Source organism: Passer domesticus, chromosome 8 (genome assembly GCF_036417665.1).
Source record: "Passer domesticus isolate bPasDom1 chromosome 8, bPasDom1.hap1, whole genome shotgun sequence".
In the NCBI taxonomy this organism is placed as follows: Eukaryota; Metazoa; Chordata; class Aves; order Passeriformes; family Passeridae; genus Passer; species Passer domesticus.
This window is the reverse complement of record NC_087481.1, coordinates 39,458,309-39,480,807: the sequence shown is the minus strand read 5'-3', so window position 1 is coordinate 39,480,807 and position 22,499 is coordinate 39,458,309. Positions and strand designations below refer to the sequence as shown.

At 42.2% G+C, this 22,499-nt stretch overlaps 2 long non-coding RNA genes across 9 annotated transcripts in view; both read right to left on the bottom strand.

Annotated features, from left to right (window-relative positions):
• Positions 1 to 15,182, bottom strand: part of LOC135306517 (uncharacterized) — a 207,583-nt gene extending 192,401 nt beyond the window's left edge. For all 8 annotated transcript variants that reach the window (XR_010367321.1, XR_010367322.1, XR_010367318.1 and 5 more), the window contains exon 1: positions 15,065 to 15,182. This is a non-coding gene — a long non-coding RNA (uncharacterized LOC135306517). The remainder of the gene's footprint in view (positions 1 to 15,064) is intronic.
• A 2,677-nt stretch (positions 15,183 to 17,859) lies between these two features.
• On the bottom strand, positions 17,860 to 22,478 carry LOC135306519 (uncharacterized). Its single transcript, XR_010367324.1, has 2 exons — positions 22,388 to 22,478; positions 17,860 to 19,857 (listed from the first exon to the last, which is right to left on the bottom strand). It is a non-coding gene; the product is annotated as an uncharacterized LOC135306519 (long non-coding RNA).
• Positions 22,479 to 22,499: the final 21 nt, after the last annotated feature.

Here is a 22,499-nt window from a genome sequence, read left to right as displayed (position 1 = left end):
CAGCAAGCGGGGGAATGTGTGAACATCAGGCTTCATTAGAGACTTCTCCCAGTCAGCTGATAGCTCATTAACTTAAAGTGGCCTCTTGTTTTAAAACCTCAGAGACCGGGAGGTGGGGTGTAGAGAAGGGGGGATGGTTCTCATTGTTCCTCTTGCCTCTCTCCCCCTCTGCCCCCTGTGAGATTAGGCGCCCTTGGAGGGGAGAGAGAGAGAGGCTAAAACAACTTTAATTAGTTATTTTCAAAGATTTTCTCCCCCTTTCTTCCTTTTTTTGTGTGTGTGTGGAGCAGGGGGGGTCTCTCAGCTGGGTTTTTCTGCATGGAGGAGCTCACGTCATTATGCTTAAATCCAGCTCCTCCATCCTTTGTTTCCTGGCCAACAATAGAAGAAGGCTTGTAAAAAGCTCCTTCCAAAACTCCTGGAGACTGTCTGAAAAGGAAGATGGGGTGAAGACTCCTCTCTTTCCTCCCTCAGTCACAAAAGTGACAGTCTGGTGCCTGTGCCAACAGAGTTCCTGTGTTAGTACTGGGGGTAAGTAGGGCAAACAGAGTGCTGATTCCTAAACTGCTGCTCTGCCAGATGAAAAGTGGAGCTCAGACTCACTTCACAGAGTGTCTGGTTCTCTGTGTGGCTTTAAGGTCAGGCTGGAGCTCTGGACACCGAGGTCAGTCTTAGGACTTCATCCCAAGTCCTAATCCTTTTCTTTCTTTTAAAGAGACCATAAAATAAGTGTAGCAATAGGGCAAACTCCCCTTTCATTATTTCTCTTCAGAAGAACCTGAAATAAACAACTAAATTGCCATTATTGTCACCTGTAGGGAAACTGGTTGGGAACAGCACATTCATTTCTTCCAGGCAACCAAACTACAAACCACAATGGCTTTCAGCAACTCATGCTAGATGGGGTTTGCCAGAATAGAGAAGGTGGCATCCCCTCAGTTGTGGCATAAGGAGCAATAATAAGAAGAAAACAAACAAAAAGGACAACCCAAACATAAAAAATCCCCTAACAACTACACCAAAGAAAAGCACCTTTGTTCCTTGCTATCACCAAAGCCCAGAACAGTACCCTGGAGTAGCAGCTGCTATAGTGCCAACCCTTACAGTTCTTTCAGTACTGCAAAGACACATTTCTTTCCATAGATTGTCTTTGGGGCCATCCATAAAGGAGGTGTTTCTCTGAAGAGGATATAAGTTGATGTTTCAGTGACTAGATAAGCTCATGTGTGAGGCAGAAAAATCTACCATGAACCATGGTTTAAGCAGTACATTTGTACACTCTGTAAATCACATTTAATAGCATCTCCTTTGCCTGTTTAAATCAGAAGTTCCCAAGAATTCAGGCTAATAGACTGATAGCTCTCAAACTTTATTCCTGGTTGCAGCCCAGACACAAGACCTGAGGTGTTGGTGAATGTTGCAGTTGAAAGCTAGACCAAGAAGTAGGTGAAAACCACTACCATGGCTTCACTAAGCAGATTCAAAAGAAACCGTTCAGACAACAGGCTTTCCACTGCAGTTTGAGCATTTTTTTATCCAATTTGGTCAGCTTTCTTACATGAAACTAAGCAACTTTTGCAAGTTTTTAGAAACAAGGACCTTCAGTGACTTGCACCTTCTTCAAAATCAGAGCACAAACCTGCTTCCTCTCAAGTCAATGGCATTCACCCATGGCCTGAGGAACCAGAAGACAGGATTTTGACCTTATTTAAACACTGACAGACCAAGCAGAGTGGTTTGGAGTCATTTGTGCTGTGATCCTGTCAGTTCTCACACAGCAGAGTGAGACTGGCCCGCTCCTGGCTTTGCAGCCCTTGACGGAGCTGTGCTGTGCACTGCAGTGCTGCTGCCAGCCCTGCACTGCTGCTGCAGCCCTGCACCTGCCAGCCTGCTGTCAGAGGCACCACCTGACAGGACTCAGACATTTCCCACAAAGGCTGTAAACCAGAGTTTGTTGCAAGACTTTACAGGGATGTTCTTTTTGGCAATGGTCGTAATGATGACAAGTCTCGTGTCATTGTGTACCTTCTACTTTTCCTACTTTCATCTTATGTCCATGGTTTGTGGAGATTTTTTAAAGTTAAAACATCTCCAATATCCTTCCTGTATTTTCAAATAGTAGTAAACATGATTCTTATGTACCAATAAGAGGCAAAATCATGTTCTAATCCAGTTGCCTAATGAGCCTAGCATCTCTGAATTAAATAAACTCTGCAAGTATTACTTTTTATTGTGCTTTCATTAAAGCAAAGAAGTTTCTTCCCTTGCTGATTGCAAGGATTTTAAAACATAGATTCATTTGCATTTGTGCAAGTTTCAATTCTGTGCCCTCAGCATCAAAGAATGTACTACATTCTGTAATGAGTCACACCAATTTTCCCTTGCAATGAACTGGTAGGTCTCAATGATTCCAGGAAAGGCCACTCCCCAGATTTCATTACATCACTCTCTTTAAAAAAAAAAAAAAAAAAAAAAAAAACCAACAAAATCTTCAAGCTCTTTTCTACATTTACCACCAGACACAGCTGTACTCATAAAAATATTGGGTTTTCCCTCCAGGAAAGCTTAAAGATGATTCACAGGACACTCACCAAACATACCAGAAGAAGAAAGTAAAGATATATAAAGGTATAGAAAAATATATAGGTAAAGAAACATAAAGGTAAAGAAAAAGGAGACAGTGCTATAATTGTTTTGTTTATCCCTCAGTGATACAGAAGCACACCAACATCAGAACACACCAAGTACTTTCCACCTGCAGGTAAAAGATTAGCTACAGAGATGCTGGAATAGGGGTTGATTTCCAGCCTTTGGGTCCAAAGGCAGAAGCCCATGAAGCCTGCACAGAAAACCCCAACAGAGAGAAGAGGAGCTCCTCAGCCAGGACTGTGGCTCACTGAGCAGAAACAGACACTGAGCCAGGCAAATCTGTGTTAGACAAGACAAAAAAGAAGGCAAGAAAGAGTTGTTGCTCTCCTCACTTTACAAATGGATAATGCAAACACAGACTATGCTATCTCAAGATCAAAACTCAAATTTTTTAACAGAACCAGAAGTAAAAGCTGCATTGCCTGACTACCACTCACAGATTTCATTTTAAATAATAAAATCTTGTAATAAAGCAAACTGCACAAAGTAGGAAAAAAGCTTGGTGTTCAGACCAATGGATATACTGATATTATTTTAACTAACAAACTTTATCTACTCCAAATCTTTGGAGTGTCATGGCTACAATAAAATGCTGTTTCACTGAAAAACTGCATTCACCACCTCTTTTTGAACATTTTCCATGACACAATGAAAGCTGGGCAGAATCTGCATAGCAGTATGACAGCTCCTACGAGTCCAGCAGTTAGAAAAGTCTGAGCAAAAAAATGGGTCAGAGCATGCAATCAGTGGGCAGCAGCAGCTTTGTGCATAGCACTGGCACTCAAATAGAAATTTTCCAAAGACATACAGCACTGACATTTTAAACTTCTTTCCCAGCATGAAGGCTGCATCATGACATGATCCAAATTTAACCTCCAAAGGCTCTGTGCTGCCACAGCTGGGATGCTCCCTGTACCCAAGGCAGCTAATGCAGACTTGGCTGAATTGATTTATTTCTTGGCACCAGTCAGAAGTCTAAAGCATCTTTTACTTCTCAGTCTAATGCACAATTCCTGCTATATGGAGGCATAGATTGTTATATCATTGTAGAGTGACTTTAGCCAAAATTATGACCAACTCTCTAGCTGGATGCACCCACAAGAAGAAACTTCTTTCTCAAAAAGTTTGTGATAGGAATATTCTGAACAGGAAAAGTCTAGATACACGAAGAGATTAAACAACTTGCCAAGGTCACTGGGCAGAACAATGTTAGATCTTGCATTGGGCTTATCTTCCTGCCTCTCTATTGAGGTACCCTCTGGGATGGAACAGCTTGATGCACACAAACTACTTGCTCACCTGAAGATCCTTTTCCTTTCTTCTTGTGCAGGACAATGTAGTATGATCATTTTTTGCCCCAAGGTTTCAATTTCAAATTCTGAATCACAGAGTATGAAGAAGGGAAAGAAAATTTAATGTCTGAACCAAAATGAATGGTCTTGTGTGAGCTGTCCTGGCACTTATTAAGGTTACGAGTATTTGATTTTTAGTTATTTTTTTCACTGGAGCTCTGAAAGTGCTTCAGCAAGTTCTGGTCTTAGGCTTACAGATACTGCATCACTTATCTAAATAGGAATTTTTATCCCAGCTGCATTTTTTTTCTTTTGTACCAAGATGTAACAATTGCAACCCGATTTTCCCCCCTTCTCCTTATTCAGTGATGCCCAAAAAATAAGCATGGTACCAACCAGCATGAATCTTTCTACATCAGACAGTGCAATGCATTAATATATCCTGAAGATAAAAGTATGTCTCATCCCAGCACTGGCCAGAGGAAGAAGATGCTCTGTTCAGTGGAGCATTTCCTGGCTGGTGGGAAATGACATGCATTCTCTGTACCCAAAGCTACATGAGGATGAACTTTTGACTTCAACCCCTGCCAGGGCTGAAGAACTTAAAACTTCTTTGTCTTCTCCTTGTAAAACAATCCCTTTTTACTGTGATGTCTGTGTGGAGGTGGCAACTGAGGCTCAGCCTTCTGTCATGGCCAATATAATTTCAGATTTAGCCTGACATCATCAAAGTCCATGCTGAACTGCCAACTTCTCTCCTTGTTTTCATCAATTTAGTGCTTTTTTTTCGAAACATATCCATATGTCACAACCCCGACGGCATGCCTTTCCTAGCTGTCTTTTCCTTCTTCACTGTCACTATTTCATTTATGTATATAAAGATTCATAGATCAAATACAGATCACTCAACATCCTGACATTCTCAAGAGCTAGCTATGAACTCTGATTATCACAGAATATTTTCCTAAAACAAGTATCACACAGAGTTTATTTTCTCTTCTTGGTGAAACCTCAGCCAGCATAATCCGGACATGAGGAACTTCCACATGCTCAGCCACTGGACAATACTATGAAATAAGGAGATGGTGAGTCATTGCTCAGAGCTTCAAGTTTCTGCAGGTGTGCTACACTGCCAAGGAAAGTTGAAGTCATAGCTAAGAAAATGATATATCACAGAAAAATATAACCAATTGTAATAGAAGACAATGGCAAAGCATTACAAAACCTGGCCTAATAGTAAAATACAAAGCAATGCTATGTTCTCACTCCTAAAAAGTGATTTAGGGAAGCTGAGGACATTTCAGAACACAGAGCACCCCAACAGCACAGTCCTTCAAGAACAGATTTAGTGGCAGCTGCCACTGGAACAGTAACAGCAGTTGAATAGTGAAGGACTTATACTCTGTCTGCTGATATCAAGGTAGTATAGAATGCTTTTTATTTTAGACCAGCCCAGGCAGATTCACATAACATTTGGATAGTTATGAAATTCTATTAGGCAAGAGGAATAACAAGTCTGTCATCAAAGACAGCATAAGAACAAAAAGGCTACCATGAGGGGGCACTGAAAGAAGGCACTAGCCTTGCAACTAGGGAAAGGATTCTTGAAGAAATATCATTATGATGGATCAGGAAAAAAAGGCCATCTACTTGATGTCTGTTCTGAAAGATGCAAAGTCGTCAAAGAATAAAGCAGAGAAGGAAAGAAAGAAATCAATATGAAGTTCCTTCAGGAATGCAGTGAGCACGAGGGGTGCCTCTGTCTGGCAGCCCCAGGACGCTTGCAGGCCTGGCTCAGATTGTGTGGATATGTTTTTGACTTGTCCCAGTCAGCAGATTAATGGCATTAACGAAGTTTCCATTAGCATCGGAGATTGGGGAGGAGGGTGAAGAGACAGAGGCGTCCAAGCGGAAAGCCACATGACTGCAGAATTGATAAGGCTAAAGATGAAACGGAGCTTCATTGGCATAAGAGAGGCCAGGAAATGCCACTACAAATTAGCCCCAGGCCTCATTTCTTTTCCCTTCATTATCCAAACCCCTTCAGGAGAAGAATGGAGGAGGTTATGACCCTCTCCCAACACACACATACACAGATATTGAGTGAGTCTCTCTCAATGAGCATAGACATGGGTATATCTGTGTGTGTCTAAGGGTCTGTGTGTGTGGTATATTTGTGTCTAGGCAAATGTCTATTAATATACTAGGTAAAAAAATATGTAACAGTGTTCACATCAAAATAGATCTACCTATTCATATGTGTAAGGGCACATGTTCTCGTATCTACAAGCTTTGCAGTTAAACTGTGTAATTTTTTTTTTCCATACAATTGAGCTTCTCCTAAAAGTAACACCATTGAATGCGGAAATCTTGCACAATTCAGTGAGAGTTCCAGCACCTGAACATGCTGTGTGTGTCCACAGCAACTCGTGTTACTTTCAGAGTTAACTGGGCTTCATTTTCTACATATATGTTTTTCTGCAGACTTATCCTTGTGCCTGCTTTTGAAGGTCTTCACACAAGGTGTGTTCTGAGGGCAGCCACACTCTTCCACATGGTTTGTTTGTTTTTTTCTTTTGTGTGTGCATATCCTGTGTGTCTCTGTATTCCACCAATTATGTGGAATTCCTTGTGTCTGTGTCCCAGCTGTCTCTTTTCTGTGCATGAGTGCCTTTTGTAGAAGTCTGCATACCTCAAATAAGTTCTGGACTGCATACATACTTCTGTGTATCTTTCTCTTTGTGTATCTTTGAATATATGTGCTGGAGAATACACATCAGTATTTGTGAAAAATTCTCTTTAAATTACATGTAAATTATTCTGTGTAAAACTAGGGACAAGTTTTAGTGTCTGGTTCCTACACATATCATGCTTGAGCACATATCAAAAATTCTATTTATTGCCCTGAAACTTAATGAATACAGGTAAATGCAACAGTGAATAATAAGTATTTGTCATAAGAACCACAAATTCCATTATACAGCTTTGAGAACTAGCTAAGGAAAATGAACAGAAGACAAGATCTGTTTTAGCTAGTCATACACATCCAGAAGACTATTTCTGACAGATTAAAAAATAACATTTCTGCAAGTCTAATGACATCCATGTGTTAGTAAGAAAGGTGGGTTCTCTTCAAAGAAACTGTTAGCCGTAGGCGACTAACAGGAGAGACAACTTTGCCTAGGGGTAAACAAGAAAACAACCTCCTTCTGCGTTTGGAAAACAAAAAGAGAAGAGGAAAAAAGCCGGGGAAGGATGTGTAAATGGAGCTTTGTGCGATGGTGCTCTGTCATGTGAGCTGTATGTGACAATAGCCCTGAAACCCTATGCGAGCAAACTCATAAAAGAGGTCACTGTCTCTTTAATTAAAGCTCCCTGGTTTGAGGTTAAAAACAAACCCAGTGTTTTATGACCAGGTGTGCGTGTGAAAGAGATGGGAACACGATCCCCAGCCCAGTGGCACAGCAGCAGAGAGCAGATAAGGGAGGAAAGCTTTTTATTAAGGTGTTGCTTGAATGCTGCACCAGGCAAGGCAAACACCGGTGAGGCAGGACACACAAGCCCCCAGGGATCAAGGCTGCACCAGGCAAGGGAAATGATGAAAAGGCATGATGAACTGCCAGGACCAAGCCTTCCAAATGATCAGGAACAGGAGAGAGGGATCTAGGAGTGTCAGCTGAGGACAGATCAGAAAAAACACCAAGAAAATATGGGAAAACTGCAACCACTACAAGTCCCTAAGACCTACAGAGGCAAAGGCAGCAGTGATTCTGTAGTAACACTCAGCTGGCAAATAACAGAGGAAGGGCAGCTACAGAGCCCTTGCTGGTAGGGCTTGAGAGGGACCAACCCCTCCTAAAGCAGACAAGAGCCTCATATTGTTTGTGGAAACAATAGGGACTAGACTGATCCTAGCATCTAATAAAATGCAGCACCAAGATAAGAAGCAGAGAAGTTTCACCCTCTTCCTCAGCCTTTCCCGTCAGTGATGTGTATATTGCTCAAGACATTCATGTCCATGACACCATTACTGACAGCAAATCACACTTGGAAACTGGGGCTTCCATTTGCCATATAATCTAATCTTTGGATCTCACTCCTAAGGTACCTGTCACTAGAATATTGAACTCTAATGAAGTGCCTATATCCCATGGGTCCATTTGGTTACGGATCCTTTCTTTACAAAGACTCCAGCTGTCAGTCCCTGCTCCTAAAACTTAGAAACAAGGAAAACATGAGTCATTGCTCTTTTATGCTCACAGGAGAGATACAAATGTTCAACTTGAACCAGGAGGCAAGCAGAACCAAGTCCCTGGGATGCAGGACAGTTTCTCCTGGGCAGGAACACAACACAAGCTCTAAACCCCACTGTCTCTGGGCACTTGAAACCATGTGTTTTGAGACAAAATCTGAATTCCAGCCTCAGCATGGCATGAATACTCCAGAGGCTGGAGAGGCACAACTATGAGACACTCTGCAGACAGATTTGCTACAGTAATTACTAAAAGAAAGCTGAAATGCAACGCAAAACAAAAAAACCTCATGAACTGCCCAACTTGTTACACAGTTATGTAAATAACAGCAACAACACACGCTCTTGAAGTGCTGTATTATGAACACATGAAAAGCTAGTTTAGCATTTTGTCTGTTTGAATGCATGAGATTTTAGAGAAATTTGTCTTAATTTGTACTTTTCTTTAAGAAAACATAGATAAAACTTTAATAGGTAGTACTAAAGGCAGTAGAAGGTCAGCACATCATTTACTGCACTCAGTAAAAATATCACAGATCTACAGATGAGAAAAGCAAAATGAGAAATGCAGAAGAACAAAAGAGATAGAGGAGGGAGCTGACTACAGTCGCAGAATGATGTTTTACTTACATTTATCAGTCATCTGCTATGGAACTTAAATCTATTTCCAAAGGAGTTTAACTATCCTATCTTTAAGCTATAGGCATGGAAATTAGGGCATGGAGAGGAAGTTTGACTGCCACAGAATTAGGAACAGAATCAAGGTCTCAGCCTTGTTTAAAAAAAAAAAAAAAACAAAAACCAAAAAACAACACTTGATCATCCCAGCAATTTTCCAACAGCCTTTCCTTGAGATTTTTCCCTGCAGAAAGACATTTTTTTCAAAACATACCAGTTACTAGGTTTGATTCTGAATAACAATATGAAATTCTGCAGCCTGTTCTGTATGGCAGACCACAGTATACAAGCTAATAGTCCTTCTGGGCTTGAAAACTAGGAAAACTGAAGATTAAATTAATCCCTTGTGCAAATCCACTGGAATCAACTAAATTTTGCCAATAAAGGGTTTAAATCAGTTATGGTAACAGTTTGTTAATAGAAAACAGTCAAGGCCAGGACTACAATTCCATGATGTTGATTTCCCTGTGATGCACACAATTCTCCCACGTAGTGTTTCCACAGTCATGACTGCCATTCTTTTTGTCACACCCGCTACCGAGTCTGACTTCTAATTTCCAAAGTAATCGGGCAAAATCCTTGGAGGTGTAACTCTTACTCTCCATAAAGAGAGGCTACAACTGAATTTCCCCTTTCCAGTTTCACAATCTGCCTTTATTCAACAGTCTGTGCATAATCATTCACACTTTCAAGCATTCTGTGTATGAAACAGCTCAGAAATAAGAACACAGATGATGTAAAACAAAGACTCGTTTGTCTAAGGTGGAATGATTGAGCAAGCTCTTAAAATGCAGATTTACACTGACTGCAAATTTCTTTCAGATTTGTTTAGCTATTCCAGCCTAGGCAAGCTCTTTGAAAATCCAGATCATTCAGTTGGATATGCTGAATGTGAAATGTATACCCTTTAAACTCAAATCTGCAATACTTTCTTAAAATTTGGTTCAATTTTACTTTTTCTTTTAATGAAATCTCACTAAATGCAAGTATTTCAGGCCCAAGGAAAAAAAAAAACAACTGGTTTTAAACTAATAGAATTACCCTCCAATTTACTCCATATGTTCCATCTTTTTTGGTATTGCAAACAAACCAACAGATCAGTTATTAGAAATATCTTACTTCAGCATCCAAGAACCCACTTCATTTTCCTTTGGCAGAGTTTTCTAAGCTTTGTTCACTCCTCCCCTGCTGCCCCTGACACCGAAGCAAAGCAAATGGAGCCCACGCAGCAAGGAGCACCAGCTGACAGGATAGCCCCTTCCACTGCCTCTGTGCTTGTGTAAATAGCCACAAACTGTGGCACCTGGGACATGTTGATAGTGGCCTGCTGAGCAGGAGCATTGCCAGCATCTGCTTTGTGACGGATGCTGGGTCTCCTAAAACAAGGTTTTAGGGCTAAAGGCAAGTAACTTCTTGGTTGAGTTTCTTTTTCCATGTCTCCCAGCTTTGCTTCTTGTCTTTTCCACTTTTCTCCCCAGACTTGAAGAAAACACCATCTCCTGTCACTAAAGCATATTAATTTATATAATATCTGTACTTTAATTCTTTTTCTGAAACAAAAAAAGTAGTTTTGTAGCACAGTTAAGAGCAGACTGACAGACAGACCTCAATGCAGCTCTCCTGATTTAACCAACAGGTTATCTTTTGAAAAGCTATGGACAAGTCTTAACTTTTACCTCCTACACTAGCAAAACACCTATCTTCCAAAAAACCTGTGGCTTCCCTCTATTTCATGTGCCAGGCACATGAAACTTGGATTTTTTTTTTATATCTTTTCAGGATGAACACGTAGATTCAGCGAACCAAAACTTCTTTTCTCAAAGTTCAACCACTTTTGACAAACTACATGAATTAAAACATTTGATGAATAAATATTTTTAAATTTGTATGAAAAATTCCATTTTTCATATGCAACATTAGTCCCAATACTAAGCTGTCTTTTAAAAGAAGCTATTCATTTCCTTTTCACAGTAGGATCATCAAAATCTTAAATTCTCTCCACAGACCCAAAGTAATGTTTGAGGTTTTCTCTCATTGTAATTTATAAAAAGAACTCACAATTTAATTTCTCATCCTTGCACTACAAGGAAAAGGATATTAGAATTTAGAGTTTGTCCCTTGAACAAGGCAGATGTTTGCCATCCGGATTTACCAGAATTTTGTTGTACTACTCCCCAATGATCAGTCTTTTGTCTCAATTTGTTATCTGTACAACTGAAATAACACTGTCCCTCACCAAGGCCTTAATAACCATAAATGTTTAGTGAGATATTTAGATATTGGAGGCTTGCAAGCACAAAACTACTGTAAAGAGGTCTCCAAACTGATAATTAGCCAATCTTGTATCAAGGGGTACAAAAATGTGTACAAATTCACTAACTGAATCATAGAGTCCCAGTAGAGTAATAGACTGAAACTGAAATGGATCCTGCAGACTGACTGAAACTTCAAAAACTTCTTGACTATCATAGTCTTAACTTTTCATTATTCATTTCAGCATTAGCCTGAAATAGAGGGGTCTTACCTATTTTTGCTTAATTCTCTGAGAAAGGAAGATATATCCTTGGAATTAAAAGTATCTACATGAGACTATGTAATAAAAATTCAGTTTCCAACTCAGCTACAGCTCTTTGACAGTAAAGAAACCATTTGCTTAGTTCCTTAATTTCCCTTATCTCAATTTATCAGTTCTACCTCAGTGTATCAATTCTACTCAATCATTTTCAATTCTTATGACAATCTTGTCATGTGCTCCTCAAATCCAGCAGTCTGTATTTGTGTGGATCATTCTAGATACTTCTGTAAAGTAACTAAGAATAATAATAACAGTGTAATGTTTAGAAAGACACACGCACACACTTCCTGAAACATAAATGGCTATAAAGTTATATGGGGGGGGGGTAAGGGGAGGGGCAGCACCACACACTGGAAATGTTTAAGAAAAGATAAAAACTACAAAGGAAATTAGCAATCTCTTACATACATTTACATGGAAGCCGACCTCTGCTGACTCTGACTGAGACTACAGACCAAGAGAGATTCAGTGACAGAATTCCTCCAGGGAACCCCACACACTCTGGAGAGCTAGAACGTGAGCCTGGCTGCATTTACTCTGAGCAAGGGGTCCCTGCTGCAGTACCCCCCAGGCTCAGGCCTGTCAGCCAGCTCAGGGACCAGGCTGGTGTGTCCCAGGCTCCCTCGCTCCTGCTGCCCCACCTGCTACTGCAGAGAAACTCAGGAGGGCTGGTGCATCCTCAGGCCTCACACTCCCTGCCCGTGCAGGACAGAGATACAAAGGAGACACTTGGAATAGGGGGTATTCCTAGGGGTTCTCCAAATACTGCACATATTCATAGCAGCCAAAAGTGAGCTGTAAGAGTGGCTCAGAGGCTGTTCTGAGAGAAACTAGGAAAGAAACTGACTTATTCTTAAATGGTTCATAAAAAGATGCCTTTCAAAATACCGTTATCCTTTTGTTCTAGGAAAGCGTCTGTCAACTTCAGCCAGTGACTACCAGCTCTGAACCCACCAAGTTCCCTTCTTCATTGTTTTTCCCTCACAAAATAAAATTAATATAGTCCTCCACAGACTCTTCCAAAAGCCAGACAAAATATCTCTCTTCCACAAACCTTTTACCCTAGAAATAGGGTAGAAAAAAGTTTCTCTCTACATTTCGTCCATACAAGTTAAACAAGATTAAAGTAAAAGCAGGGGCAGTCTGAAGAGTTTCAGTGAACACCTATGAAATGTCACACTACAGCTATGACACAACACCGATACCCGAAACTCTTCTGAACCAGATAATGACTTGAAGAAGTCACTGTAGAGAAGATCTCATCCTGCCCACAAAGGAAAAATGGCTGATCCAATACCCCCTTTTACATCTCTCATTCCCCACTCCTTTCCTCATTCAATTTTTCCTCCGTTCTTTCAATTATTTGATTTCACAAACTTTATGAAATAGGGGGAAAAAAAAGTAAATTAAAATAGAAATTAAAGTTAACACTGCATGAAATTTCAAGAGAGTCAGGCTTTCATTCCCAGTGTCCACCACTGGCTTTTTAACAGTACTTTGAAGAGAGTAGAGGCTGACAATTCTTACCCATACTAGTACAAGTCCTAACAAGCCAGGATCTCCTCATATCCAAGCACCCTCTAACCCAACTCCTACCACTTTCAAAAAGAAGAAGGAAGGCTTTTATTCTCCACTCTGGCTTTCCTCATTCCTCTGCTTCTGTTTCCCTTCTCCCCCGTTTCCATTCCAAAATTTGCAGTTAAAAGCATTGCCTGAAGCAAGACCACATCTCCAATAAGAGAGGCAACTTCATTACAGTTTAACATAAAAAGATCAGCTGATATCGATCCATAATTTGGACAAGTGCCATGCTATTGACATGAAGACAAAATAAGTTAGAATGGCCATGTTTCAAAAATTCTGTATGTACACTCAATCACTAGAGCAGAAATTGCAGTCAGGTATATAATAACACAGCCGTGTTCTCTATTTCCCCTGTAGATCAATGCTAATCCAAGGAGGGTGCACAAGATGGATGTTCCCAACAGAGAACCTTGAAATTTCACGTTAGGACTTTGGGTGGCTTCATGGATAAAAGTGTGTGTGTGTGCAGTGGTTGCGTAGTTCACGTGCAAAAGACCAGACTCCTTCCTCAGTATCTGAGAATGCTCTACTTCAAAGTAGTCACTTCTACATTTAAATTCAAGTTACAGAAAACAAACTGACCTAACATCCTGCTTTACGTAAGTATCCAGGCTTTCATCACGAATCTAAGGGATGGATGACTCAGTGGACTTAGACAACCACAAAACAATATACCTTCCCATACTTACAGATACACATGGACTTTCTGTACATTACTGGACAATCACTCTTCAGAAGATATTTTTTCCAGAAGGTAGGTGGTGGCAGGAAAGACAGAATGTTTCTTTCTGATACTTTTTACAAGAAACTGGCTCCTGAAGCGCCACTCAATTTCTAAGGCATGCTGGCTATGTTTCACTAGTAGGATTTATGATCCCAATGTGACAGATGTTTAAACTGGACAGCAAAGAACAAGTACAGGAACTTGAACACCAAATATAGAATCCTCTACCATTTGAGCTCACAAAAAACCCTCTTACAGTAAATATCTGTTTATTCTTTGTACAGACCAATTAGTGTAGAGAATGAAACAGCCAGACAATGCATTATACTTGCACTTTGCCAAGAGCAGTTATTTTTGAGTACTTAACACTGTAAAGGTCAAACTCACACACATCTCTACCATAACAGGTTTGGATCCAATCACAGTTCACATGGGAGGGCTGCAGTAGAGTACAGGCCACAAAAGCAATGCTAGTGTTCTTAGGAAATTAGCACTCAAAACTCAGCTATGAGACATGTACCTCCACCATTTCTACCTGTAGCTAATAGCAGTGAAAATCTTATTTTCTCTATAAGCCTGCCATTTGAGACCAACATAACTCACTTAGCAATGCATAGCACACTATTCCTGATTATGTAGGAATACCAAGTAACTGAAGAGAAATAATACGCATCAGTGACTAGGACTTTTACCAGGATTCATCCCTTCCTGTATCCTCCAGATTGACATGTATTCATCCTTAAGGCTGAGAACTACAAGCCACACACTTCACTCAAAACTATGATGTTGCTTTGGTAAATCCCTCCACTCAAAAGGAAATAGAGCTATGTTTCTCTGCTTTCACTGCCCTTTTAGTGGTTCACAGCTCTTCCAGTACTTTGAAGCAACAGGGTTGTGTTGCTAATATTACATTGCATGAACAGGGAGTACTTTTTAGAAAACCTATGGATCACTCACAGAAAGTGCTCCATTTCAAGTTGTTCAGTAAAGCAGACACACTTCCCAGAAAAAATGCTGCCCCATCAAAGCTTCATTCCACATTTCAGCCTTGATCCAAATCCAAATTGCACAACTAGCCTGTATCCTGACAACAAGCCAAACCTTTCTTCAGATACTCCTGCATTTTCTGAGCCACACAACACCCACGCTGAGGTTTGTGACTCATGCCCATTATCAGTTTAATCCGGTTATACACAGTTTTGATGCCTGGTTCTCAGAAGAATGCTGCAATGCTTAGGACATGTATGGGAATAGTGAAGGAGAGGGTTGCTAACTGTATTTCTACTGATCGCAGGCTTTTAAAGACCTACCTGTAGGCCAACTGTACCAGCAGAAACACAGTAAGAGGCACGGGTCTTCAGGTCATCCTTAAACTCTCCTGAAATCCCATCCAGTGAGCTATAATTGCCCTTTCACCTTGCTCTTCCACCCTCCTTTTGAGCCCATCTGGCTAACAGGTCAGAAGTGGGGACACCTGTGCACAAAGCCATTGAAGTCGGGAGATTATTTGCTAGCTCTGGATGGAGCTTTAGTTCCCATCCGAAGCACCTGCTGTCGGCCCTGACTCACGTGGGGCCCAAATGCAGCCCCGGTGGCCCCTGATTCACCTTTCCGCTGCTTGTTCTGAGCGTCATCGCAGGGCTATGCGAGGAGCCCGGCCCGTCTCGCTCCCACACGGGGCTTTCCCAGCGCCTCCTTCGCAGCCCTCGAGCCGGGATGCTGCGGGCGCTCCGAGCTCCTCCTGCGGCCTCAGAGTGGCACCTAGCGCTCGGCTGCCGCACTGCCCCGGCCAGCGCCCGCAGCCCTGCCCTGCCCGCCCGGAGCGGCTCCCGGCCGACAAACCCCGGCACAAGGACAATCCCCGGGACAAGGACAATCCCCGGGACAAGGACAAAACCCGGGACAGGCAGCCAGCCCGCCGGGAACCGGGTGCGCTTCCCTCACGCACTGCTGATGGGTTGGCTGATGGCGCGGCAAGCACCCACAGCACAGTGATAAGGAATCAGGGGGTAAACTTATCCTCCTGGTTATGCACACTGTGCTGTACGGAGAGGATAACTTTGACACAGCCCAGCTAGATTATGGCAAGTTCTGTTTAACCACATTCACCCTCCACTGCAGCCTGGTACGGCGGTTTTCCAGATACATACCTATGGAAAGCTACTTGTAATTACTAAGCCTTTCTTCAAAGGCCATGCTTGTTCTCAGGTACTGACTGCACTGTTAATTTGTTGCTGCTCACAATACATTTCTCTTATAACCCTAATTTTTCAAACTCATTTTTCTTCTCCTTTTATGTGCCAATCAAAACTGAAATACAGAACTCCCCAACAGCAGGATGTCAAAAGGAGACAAGGAACTGAATGCACTTCTAGGGAGTATTTCCCATATATCAGAAATAACAGCTATAAGAATTTTAAAAAACTACAAATTATCAGGAGCTCTTGAGGGAGCTCCTGAAGGCAGCATCCTATTTATTATTGTTATTATTATTATTTTTACTACATGACCCACTCAAGTATAATTTTATGGTGTATAATTTAATCAGAATGCTCTGCAGGCAGGTACATTATCCCAGCTGAGTATGTTTTCTATTTTCAGTTTGCCTGAGATGAAGTAGCTGGATATGTTAAAGAAAAGCTACATAACTGTATAGGAAGTGTGCAGCTTTTTCATATGCTTCTCAGTAGCAGATCTCTGAGTGCTTTAAGAAAAAAAAAGTCACATGTTGCTTGCCTTACTTTGTCCATCTGTGAAGTGAGGATAATACCTAAAGACAGTGGAAGGTGAGGATCAAAGACCGTGTCCTGAGCTTTTTCCAGTACTGAAATAGTTAGATTTTTTTTCCCATTACATCTGAACAAAAGAAACACATCAGAATAAAAGAAATTAGAGATAGCAGTAAGACAGAGTGCTTAAATAGTGTTCTGATCCTCTCCATATTTTAGTTCTGCTAACTGCAAAAGTCAGGCATTTATTATGTAAATTCAGAGACGTGTTCAAATATAGCTAGTTACGTAGCATAATTTTCCAGTTCTTAAAATTCCTCTAAATTAGGAAAAGCTTTCACACTTGAATTCTGGCTGAATTAGCTGCTACAAAAAATAGAAGACAAAAATTGCTTTCACATATGAATGCAACAGAAGAACAGACCCTGTCAATACTTTTGTCGATAATATGCATGACAAACTAACAAGCTTCCAATAAATTAAATTTCAAACGGTTTGGCCTTAACCTGGCAAACTGTCCAATATCTACTTTGGCAGATGGCTGAGAAGTATTATGGGTGAGAAAGTTCTTCTTGGCAGCAGGGCCTGCATTCACAGGCAAAATGCAAGAAATCACAGCAGTATTGGTGCTGCAAATGCCAGTTTCTTCAGAACGACACAACATCCTTTGGTAGCAGACTGTTGATCAAGGCTAGAGATAAGTACTGAGAAAGCCCTTTATCACACTTGCCAAGAAAAGAAGCAAGCATTGCGAGGGCTGTACACAATGACAGACCCAGCCTACCATGGAACCCCAGCTGGCAGCACCTACAAGAAGCTGGAAGAGCTGCCCATGACAGAGCACACAGCGCTTGCGAGATCTGCCCAGGACAGCAGTACAAATACTCGGCAGCCTAAAAGCTCCTCCCAGTTGTGAGACCATCTGACACTGTCAGCTGGAAAGTTATTTGCTATTATACCACCCACTTTAGAGTTACATCACCATCCTATATAAGAGCACCAATAGCCTTTTGCAGATGAAAAGCCTCTTCAGTGCTCCTCAGTATCATCTTCTTACTGCTCCTTTAGAGTTGGCCAAACTAGAGCAGCTCCAGACACCCCAGTCTGTTAGAGACTACCTTTGCTCAGTGTATTATAATCAGAGACTGAAAAAAACCACCTTGTTCACTGATTATTTTTTCACATCCTCAAAAATTACATCCAACTGGATGAGTCAGCAAACACAAATTTCTGGTTTCTTTTTCTGGCTCTGCCACAGACTCCTACTGAGACTTTTGAAAATACATGTCATCACTCTGTGCTCCAGCCTACTGTATATAAAACTGTAAGTCAAATGCAAAGCACAATAAGTTCCCTGACAGAAAGGTGACAAATAATTCATTTACTTATTATTCACATACTTTGTTGTTTATTTTTAGACAAATTGCTCATTTCACTGTCACAAAAAAAAAAAAAAATTCTTCATACCTGTGAACACTAGCAAGCTAACTAAGTCACAATACAGGAATGAAACAGATTCATTTGTCATACACAACCGCAGAATTGTCTCTTATTTGACTACAAGACCTTTGTAACTATGACAAGATGTACATGAGAGGAGGCAAAGAGCGACAAAAAAACCAAGGAAATATTCAAGTAGAACTCCATGTCACCAAGAAAGTGTAAAGACAAATAGGCTCTAATAAGCCCAACTGTAACCTAGAGATGCAGATTACTCTGTCAGACAATGCAATTGCAACATGAGTTTTCCCAGGGTCAGCCGAAGGAAGCATCTCTTGGAGTGCCAAAATGAGCGCGTTGGTGACGGACCGCAGGAGCAGGGAGCTCGGGAATGCGGGAACAGCGGCTGGCGTTCCGCGGCGCGCCCGGCAGAGCGCGCCAGGCCCCGTCCCGGGAGAGCCGCGCTGCCCCGAGCCGGGCAAATCGGGACTGGAAAGCCGGAACCCCCCGCGCTGCAGCAGAAAATGTGGGAGCCGTGGGCGCTTTAAAGGGGTGCTTACAAGTTGTTTAAATTTTTGTAGAGGTCTGAGTTTGAAAAGTCATTGCTACTTAAAAAAAAAAAAAAAAAAAAAAAAAAAAAAAAAAAAAAAGGGACTACTCAAAATACCCTTTCTCTAAACTTCGAAAATGGGTGTCTGTAGAGGACTGAAGATAAACCACAATTAAAATGCAGTTTGGTTTAGTAAAAAGAAAAGCATTGGACAAAACTCGAAGCTGCGTACTGATATTCTAGGCTTAGCAACAGCAAAGGATTTTAAGCAGGCTCGAGGACACATATGAATGTGAGACAAAATTAACTAAAACCAACGGGAAATACAGCCTAAATATCAGGAAAGACATCCCAATAAAGTGTGCCTTGCGTCAGATTAAGCCCCATTACCAGGGCCTTTCAAAGCCAGAGTATACAAAAACAGCATAATACCCATTGTAGGGAACACTAAGTCTGCACTAAGCAGGGGGCAAAACCAGGTGGAAGGGGTACTTTTTTGTTCTCTAATTTCAAGTCAAATATAAAGAGAAGTGCGTGTAAAAGTAAAATTTTTACTTACATACAAGAATCATCCACCCACATGTTATAATGTCACAGAACAAACTCATTTTGGGTGGCATCCCCAGCCATAGTGGGGAGCTGATCTTTAAGGTCCCTTCTAACCCAAACTATTCTATGATTTCAAGTACATTATACCACAAGGAGTTAATAAAAGGCTGGGGAAGGAACAATATTCCTCTGGCTTGATTCAACACACTTGGATTATTCATCACATTTGTGAAGGAATATGAATCCTATCAAACAATTAGATGGTGTGTTAACCTTTCTGGTTTGCAGCAGCCGGTGACTGACGAGTAGAAGGGTTCTCCAAGAACAATTTCCTGTGCTGTTGTTTCTTTCTGCCTGGACTCTCAGTGAAGGGTGTATTTTGTGTGCTTGTGTAGGGAATCCCTGTGGAGGTTTTGTTGAGCTTTAGGTCAAACCTCTCTGAATTTAACTTAAAACTGGGGAGCTATTAGATGCCATATTTTTTCTTGTATCTATTACCAGTACTACAAGACTAGTCCTCTTCCATTATTGTAACTTTAAAAATCCCACTCTCTTGCATCAGTTTGGTTTAGAGTGAAGTGGGAAGGTGAAATATCAAATTGCAAAAAGTACACTAAAAGAAGCCACTACTTCCTAGTACTCAAGGTACACAACTAAGAAGTTTAAATAGCTATAGGAGAATATCAGTAGTATTGTAACTTAGATTTTCTCAGACCTCTGCTTCAAAGTCCAGTGTTGTTTTCTTCTCCCATCATTGTCCCAGCTGATGGTCACCTTCAAAGTCTTGGTTGTAGAAAAAAACAACAAACACAGGTCCAGTCTGTTGTTCTGAAATCTGTGATACAAAAATCATAGGATTTGTAAGAATTTTTAAATTGTTTGAACTGACCGTATCTGAGAACTATCAAAATTTCTTATGGGCCTCAAGGTTTCCAAGCAAGCCAAGGAAACCACAAAGCACACTGAGGCTAAACAAATCCTTAAATTCTTCAGATGAATAGGATGCCATGAACTACCTGGAAAACGCTGGTAGAGCCTCTTAACATAGTTTAGGAATGTCTGTTCTAATTCAGTTAAGAATTGATGAGGGAAATTAGGCCAAACAGGGTAACTGTAATTGTTTGTCACAACTTTAAAAATTGTTAATTTCTAAGGGCTTCTCCTGGTTTAGGGTGAATTTGGGAGGAAACTTCTGAATGGGGTCCCTCTAGAAAACAGATTCAAGTGGACCCTCCTCGTCACCAGTTCAGGAAAGATTTCCTTGGAGAAAAGTGAAAAAAAAGTTTATTTAACAAGCCAAGTACTTACAAACATTAAAAAAATAACATTAAACAATGGAATCTCTTGTTCTGAAGAGAGGCAAATTCAGAGAGTTCTTTTTGTGGGGTGTACTTGGCTCACTCAGTCTCTTAGCAGTCCCTCCTGCATTGGAAAATGCAGTCCCGGGTCCTGGTGGGCCACAGGCTGAGTTCCTGCTGCTTTTCTGGGTTTTCGGTCCAAAGCAGGGCTGATCAGTTCCAAGAAAAAGAAAAGCCACTGTCCAGGGAACTTCTCTGCCTCAGCTAGCTAAAAAAAATTAACTGAAAGCAAAGGAGAGCTCTCTCCTGCTGTCTGTGCTGCAAACAACACAGTCTGTGAGAAAGAATGCGGGGGAGAAAGTGCAGTTTCTGCAAACAAACTGCATGTTTCTTGTCCCCCCTTCACTCTTGGAACCAGTTTTAAAGCCACAAAACTTATTTCTGGGCTAAACAGAAATATGGGGATAAAATTCAGCATCATAAAGTCACCCCAGGACCGGGCTTTACACGTGCTACTTAATTTTCTTCAAAAATTCCCCTTCCACTCCACTGTGATGAAGCCTGCTCCAGAAGCAGCTTCATTCTCAGCATGTTCTTCACACAGTGGGTCACACAATTTGAAACCTAGAAATAGCAGGCCTGGTAGAAGATTTCAAACTGTTTACTAAACTAAGGAAAAAGCACAGATTGAAGGAAAGATAATGCAGAGTAGTTGATTACTCCCGGTAAATGTATGGATAAGTGCAGCTAAAAACAGTCAAAAGCAGAATTAAAAGCAACAGATACTCTTACAATGAAGTATATTCATACAGTGTCAGTGGAGGAATGTATGTATATTTCAAGAGAAATAAACAATGGAAACAGACTCTGCTCTTAGTAACACTGGAGTGAGTGTGATATTCCTTACCTTACTCTGGTTTTGTTTGTGTTTGTTTTCTGGGTTGTTTTTTTTTTGTTGTTGTTGTTTTGTTTTTTTGTTTTTTTTTTTTGTTTGGTTTGGTTTTGTGTGGGTTTTTTTGTTGTTGTTTTTGTTTTTGCTTTTTTTGTTGTTGTTGGGGTTTTTTGTTTGTTTGTTTTGTTTTTGTTTTTTTTATTTTTATTGCGGAAGGCAGAATCCGGTTCATTCACTGGGTATTTAGAAACACATGACTGAGGAGCATGAGTCGGAGAACAACTTTGCCTTGCTGATTTGGGGTTTTTCTGAAGAAGCATCTGGTATAACAGTTCTCCGAAAGTGCTCCAGGAAGCACTGCGCTGTCAGACCAGGCAGAGCACCGAGCCTGACTGGGCACGGGTGCAGCCAGCAAGCAGGGAAAGAGCTGCGCTCCTGCCCCCATCCCGCTCTGCTCCTGCCCCCATCCCGCTCAGCTCCTGCCCCTATCCCGCCCTGCTCCTGCCCCCATCCCGCTCAGCTCCTGCCCCGCATCCCGCCCTGCTCCTGCCCCTATCCCGCTCTGCTCCTGCCCCTATCCCGCCCTGCTCCTGCCCCTATCCCGCTCTGCTCCTGCCCCTATCCCGCCCTGCTCCTGCCCCTATCCCGCTCTGCTCCTGTCCCTATCCCGCTCAGCTCCTGTCCCTATCCCGCTCAGCTCCTGCCCCGCATCCCGCCCTGCTCCTGCCCCCATCCCGCTCAGCTCCTGTCCCCATCCCGCTCTGCTCCTGCCCCCATCCCGCTCTGGTCCTGCCCCCATCCCGCTCTGCTTTCTCAGGTTGGCTGCGCCCATGTTGGACTCCGTGATCCCAGAGGTCTTTTCCATCCCGACTGACTGTGATTCCCGAGCGGCCCGCGCCTGCCCCGGGCGCCCAGCGATCCCCAGGCGGGCGGAGGGGATGCCCACACAGCGATCCCCAGGCGGGCGGAGGGAATGCCCACACAGCGATGCCCAGGCCGGCGGAGGGGATGCCCACACAGCGATGCCCAGGCCGGCGGAGGGGATGCCCACACAGCAGCCAGCCCAGCCCGCCTGTGGGGGCTGAGCCTTTAGCCGGCACCCGGGCGGCAGCTTGGGGAGCATCCCGCCACGGAGCTCGGGCTGACCGAAGAGCTGGGCAGCCTGGCCCAAACACCTGAAGCGTGCTGCTCTCAGCAGGAAAGCCGTCCGCGGCACCCGGCAGCGAGGAGAGCTCCCGGGAGCCTTTCCGTGCCCAGCCCCACCGCGCCGCTGCCCACAGCAAAGAT